This window comes from Bos indicus x Bos taurus, chromosome X (genome assembly GCF_003369695.1).
Source record: "Bos indicus x Bos taurus breed Angus x Brahman F1 hybrid chromosome X, Bos_hybrid_MaternalHap_v2.0, whole genome shotgun sequence".
NCBI classification, from domain to species: domain Eukaryota; kingdom Metazoa; phylum Chordata; class Mammalia; order Artiodactyla; family Bovidae; genus Bos; species Bos indicus x Bos taurus.
The window spans coordinates 55,794,333-55,800,267 of NC_040105.1; the positions used below are offsets into that span (position 1 = coordinate 55,794,333).

Below are 5,935 nucleotides of genomic sequence, written 5' to 3' on the forward strand. Positions count from 1 at the left end.
TATAGAGGAAATAGTTGATAAAATTATATTATGAATGGGAGAAGGTTATTAAATTTAAAGGGAAATGCTTCCCAGGTGGTGCTAGTGGTAAAAAATCCACCTGCCAATGCAGGAGACATGGGTTCGACCCCTGGGTTGGGAAGATCCCTTGGAATAGGAAATGGCAATCCACTCCAGTACTCTTACCTGGAAAATTCCATGGACAGAGGAGCCTGGGGGGCTATAGTCCATGAGGCTGCAAAGAACTGGACATGACTGAGCACTGAGCACACACACACACACACACACCTCACTGGAACTAATAAAATGTCTACACAGCCTATAGACTTTGATAAGTTATATAATATGTAATATGTATAGTATTATGTAATATCTACAGCAACCACTTTAAAAATTTATATGAAGAAATGCACTAAAAAAGGACACTAGCTAATTCAAAATGAAATTCTAAAAAATCTTGAAGTAACCTATAGGAAAGCATGAAAAAGAAAACAAAGAGTGGAGAGAATAAAAAGAACATGAACCACTCCCACCAAGCTCACACAATGAAGGACTTAAGCCCTAACATATCAATAGTTAAATTAATTGTAAACTATCTAGGGACTTTGATCAGACAAGATGGCAGAGACTCATTTCTCCCTGCCTCTCTCTGTTAACAACTATAATATGACACAAGAAGCAAACATAGGAGGACTCTGAATGATAGAGGAAAGTAGACTGCTCAAGACCCCAGTCCTGGAGAAAAGATATGGCAGATGGGCATCTTACAACTCCTCACTCAGCAATAGAAGGCAACCAAGCCTGGCATCTCCTGACCCGAACATATTGGATGAAGGTGGCTCAGGTAGGTTCATGTTTTATCCAGATTAAATGGGTATTTTATGATGACAACTCCAGTCAGGCCCAGTGGCAATGGTAAGGGTTATCAAGTGGGAACTTAAAAAACAAAACGTGGCCAGGGAAAATAATCTTTACTTCTGTGGGTCAGAAAGTTTCTTCTCTAACCTAAAGATGACCAGTGGCACCAGCAGGGGTGATACCACCACCACAAGTGACCCAGTTTGGAAAGCATTCTCTCTCTTTTTTTTTTTTTCATTTTTAAATCATTTTACTGTTTATACCATAGTCACATTTGAATTAGCAGAACTGTTCCCATGACAGACCAGACAGAAACCTGTTATTCAAGGAAAAAAATAAGTGAAGGCTTTCCTAAAGCTTAAGGAGAGATGTCCCATAGTTACTAACACAAGAATGGCTTGTAGCAATCTCAGACAATGGTGCCAAGGTGTGTGAGCAGGTAGAAACAAAGGGTGCTCCAGAGTAGCTGGCCTATGAATGTGTGTTGGCCTAAGACCACTGCCGCTTCCTAAAGAGATTTTCTTATTATGTTTGGCAAGCAGATGACTTGTAACAGATGTATAACTGAAGTAGGGTGACACTTCTGCAGCAATAATTCTACAGGTTTTGGGACAGGTTCTACAAATTTCATTGGTGATTAATTGTTGCATAATTATGATTCTGAAAAGGTAGATCCCATAAACAGACATCCAGGGAAATTTTACAACTGGTAAAATTCTTAAGCCAAAAAATAAATAGCCACACATAACAAACCTACACACCATAAATTAAAATGGTGACATGTTAGGCCTTCTGAAAGAACCAGAGCAGGAAAGCTTATTCAAACAGAAAATCTTCATCCTTCTTTTCAACCAGGAGATTAGCAGGCTCTATCATCTCTTTGGCTGCCCTCCGTTGCTCCAAGTCCTTATCAAACTTTTCCTTGAGAATCTTTTTCTTCTCCTGAATTTTCCTTAACCTGTAGAACTCCTCTTGCTCTCTCTCATCCAGCTCTGTGATAATATAAGCAAGGGTATGTTCAATCCGGGGAATGATGACATGTTCTATAGCATTTACATGCCTGTCAGTTATCTTAATAGCTTCATCCAAAGTAACAAAGGAAGTCTGCAGAGAAGCCAGTTCCACCAGTAGTTCCACTGCTTGGGCATAATTCCTCTTCAGTTTAGCCAACTGTTCCCCACCTCCGGCTAAACCAGTCAGTTCATAATTGTCAGTTCCTTCATGATAATGTTCAAATACTGGCAATGTCACACCTGCTACATTATCTTTCTTTGCTCTAATCTTCACTTGGGCCTTATTTACATTTTGGATAACTGTGGTGCTGAAGTCCCTGCTGTGAACTTGGCCTCAGCAAGTGAAAAAGCAACCTCTCTCATCACTTCACCCATCAACATTTTAGTCTCTATTATCTTCTTAAGGATATGTCGAAATCAAAGAGTTAAGGATCAGATTTTTTCTTCAGGAGGTTTCGACCTGTCTGTGCTCCTTTTAACTGAGCCTTCATGATGGTCTGTGCCCTTCGTGAGGGAAAGATTTCAATTCAGTCTTTGCCCGACATTCTGACGATGATTGTTCTGCTTGGGTCCCTGGACGGGCAACCGTGGCTGCAACAACTCAGCCACTGAGTCTTTCTCTACCTGGAAAGCATTCTTTGTATTTTGTAGTTGAAGACTCCGTTTGCTCACCTAGGAACACTGATAGATCTGACAGCACTGGAAGTGGGGAAACCCACTACCACAAGAAGCAAAATTCAAGAAACAGAAGTAGTGTGCTCCTTATATAAAATATCCTGAAAAAGACAAATTATTAGAGAAGAAAGCAGTTTTGCCTGGGATTGGAGATAGGAGCAGGGCCTGACTACAAAGGGATTCAAGAAATTAGGACTGGGGGATGGTGGTAAATATTTAAAAACAGGATTTGGTGGTGGCCGCATAACACTATGAATGTACTAAAAACACTGAAAGGTATACTTACAATAGCTGAATTTTATGGTATGTAAATTATACTTCAATAAAACTTTTTAAAAATTCACAGGTAACTAAAACTAGAAAGAACTTCTTTAACCTAATGACAAGCATCTATAGATATAATCATACTTAATATAAAAGACTGAATACTTTTCCCTTAAGACCATGGAAAAGACAAGCATCCTTATTTTTACCACTCATGTTTAATACCATATTGGAAGTCCTAACTGGTGTGAAAATGCAGGAAAAAATAAAAGGTATACGGAATATAAAGGAAGAAACAAAATTATCTCTATTCAAAGATAACATGATTTTCTATGTAGAAAATTTCATGAAATTTACAAAAAAGCTAGTAGAACTAATATATGAGTTTAACAAGGTCTCTGGGAGCTCAGCTGGTGAATCTGCCCAAAATGCAGGAGACCCTGATTCGATTCCTGGGTCAGGAAGATCCCCTGGAAAAGGGATAGGCTACCTACTCCAGTATTCTTGGGCTTCCCTGGTGGCTCAGATGGTAAAGAATCCACCTGCAGTGTAGGAGACCTGGGTTCAATCCCTGGGTTGGGAATTCCCAATACCCTGGAGGAGGGCATGGCAACCCACTCCAGTATTCTTACCTGGAGAATCCCATGGACAGAGGAGCCTGGCAGGCTATAGTCCATGGGGTTGCAAAGAGTCAGACACGACTGACGACTAAGCACAGCACAGCACAGCAATGAACAACCAGATGTCAGATGTTTTTTAAAAAACAGTATAATTTACAATTGTACCAGAAAAAATGAAATAGGTAAAAAAAGAAACTAACAAACTATGTTTAGGATATGCACACTGAAAGCTACAAAACATTTAAGAAAAATATCAAATAAAAACTAAATAAATGGATATATGAACCATATCCATGGATTGGAAAACTCAGTATTGTTAAGAGGTCAATTCTCCCCCAAACTTGTTCTATGGATTCATTGCAAACCCAATTAAAATCCCAATGGGATTTTTTTCTAGATATTAATAATATAACTCTTAAATTCATATAGAAAAGTAAGGAAACAAAAATAGCTGAAACAATTTTGAAAAAGAACAAAGTTGAAGAACTCACAATATCTTGTTTCAAGTATTAACTATTAAGCTATGGTAATGAAAACAGTGTGGTATTTGGAGGAATCAGTCTATCCAATGTTAAGGCTAACTATATACCCATAAAAATCAAGGTAATTATTGTATTGGCACATATATAGATCAATGGAAAAAATACCCGAACTAGAAATAGTTCAATACAAGTAGAGTCAACTTATGTTTCACAAAGATGCAAAGGCGATTTAATGGAAAAGATAGTCTTTTTGACAAATGGTGCTGGAACATTTGGATATCCACATATTTAAAAAAAGAACCTTGATCTGTACCTCACACTTTATATAAACATGAACTCAAATGGATCATAAACCTAAAATTTTAATGTAAAATTATGACTCTTAAAAGAAAAAAATGAGAGAAAAATTTTGTGACATTTGATTAGACCAAGGGGTTCTTATATACCACACCAAAAACACATGCTATTAAAGAAAAAATCGGTGAGCTGGAACTCATCAAAATTAAAAACTTCTGCTCTGTAAAGAACACTGTTAAGAGAATAAAAAGACAAGCCACAGAAAATATTTGTAAAACTGATATCTGGGAAAAGACTTTTGTCCAAAATATATTAGGAATTCTTAAAACTCATTAATAAGAAAACAACACAATTTAAAAATGGACAAAACAGCAAATACCTCACCAAAGAAGATATTCAGATGGCTAATAAGCATATGAAAAGATGCTCAAATGATATGTTTGTCAAGAAATTGCAAATTAAAACAACAATGAGATATAACTACATGCCTATTAGAATAGATATAATCCCTGATAATACCAATTGCTAGTGAGGACAAGGAGCAACATGTGCTCTTGTTAATTGCTGGTGGGAATGTAAAATGGTACTCAGCCACTTTGGGTAACAGTTTGGCAGTTTCTTACAATGTTAAACTTAGTCTGATCACACAGTTCAGCAATCTTGTTCCTAAATATTTACCCAACTGATTTGAGAATTTATGTCCACACAAAATCCTGCATGCAAATGTTTATAGCAGCTTTATACATAATTTCAAAAATTTTTAACAACTAAGATGTCCTTCCAGGTAAATGGATAAACAAACTGCAGAACATCCATACTATAGAACACTATTCAGCAATTAAAAGGATTAAGCTATTAACTTATACAATGGCATGGATTAATCTTAAATGCATATTGCTAAGTGAAAAACCCAGAGAAAGCTATTAGTCTATTTATATGACATTCTGAAAATGTGAAGACTATAGAGACTGAAAACAGATGAGTGTGCCAGGGGTTTAGGGAGGAGCAAGATTGACTAGGTGAATCACAAAGGATATATTAGGGCCATGAAACTATGCTATATAATACTGTACTGGTAGATATACTGCCCATTTGACAAAATCTATATGTTACAAAATAAAAAGTAAACCTGAATGTATGCAAATTAAAAAATCAACTAGGAAATTGGGACTCTCAGGATGGAATGTAGACTGTGACAAAATTATTTAACTGTGTTACAAAAGTATGACACAACCTCACTGAAGGGGATGGGGAAAGGATGTTCTAACCTACGAAACTGAAAATTACTAGACTACACACTGTAGGAATAATAATAAAAGTAACTTTACATAAGCACTTAACCACAGGTTGTTTTTCACAAGGGTACAGGCTAACAATTCTAAAACCGCATGTATACCAGAATTTCAACAAATAAACGGACAGCAGACAATATAAGCCAGGTTTCTTACTGTTGGAATAGGAGGTTATAGATAAACAAGAGAGAAAGGCTAAAATGAACCATGTAGTACTCTGTTAATATCAGAGACATCAGTATAAACTCATATTTAACTTAATATAGACACTGACATAGAAATCACTGTTGTTGTTCACTCAGTCATGTCCAACTCTGCGATCCCATGGACTGCAGCACGCCAGGCTTCCCTGTCCATCATGATCTCCCGGAGTTTGCTCAAACTCATGTCCATTGAGTTGGTGATGCCATCCAACCATCTCATCCTCTATCATC

General features: G+C 37.0%; 1 pseudogene; it reads right to left on the reverse strand.

Moving 5' to 3' along the window:
* Positions 1 to 1,608: 1,608 nt before the first annotated feature.
* Positions 1,609 to 2,416, reverse strand: LOC113887113 (annotated as a pseudogene).
* Positions 2,417 to 5,935: the final 3,519 nt, after the last annotated feature.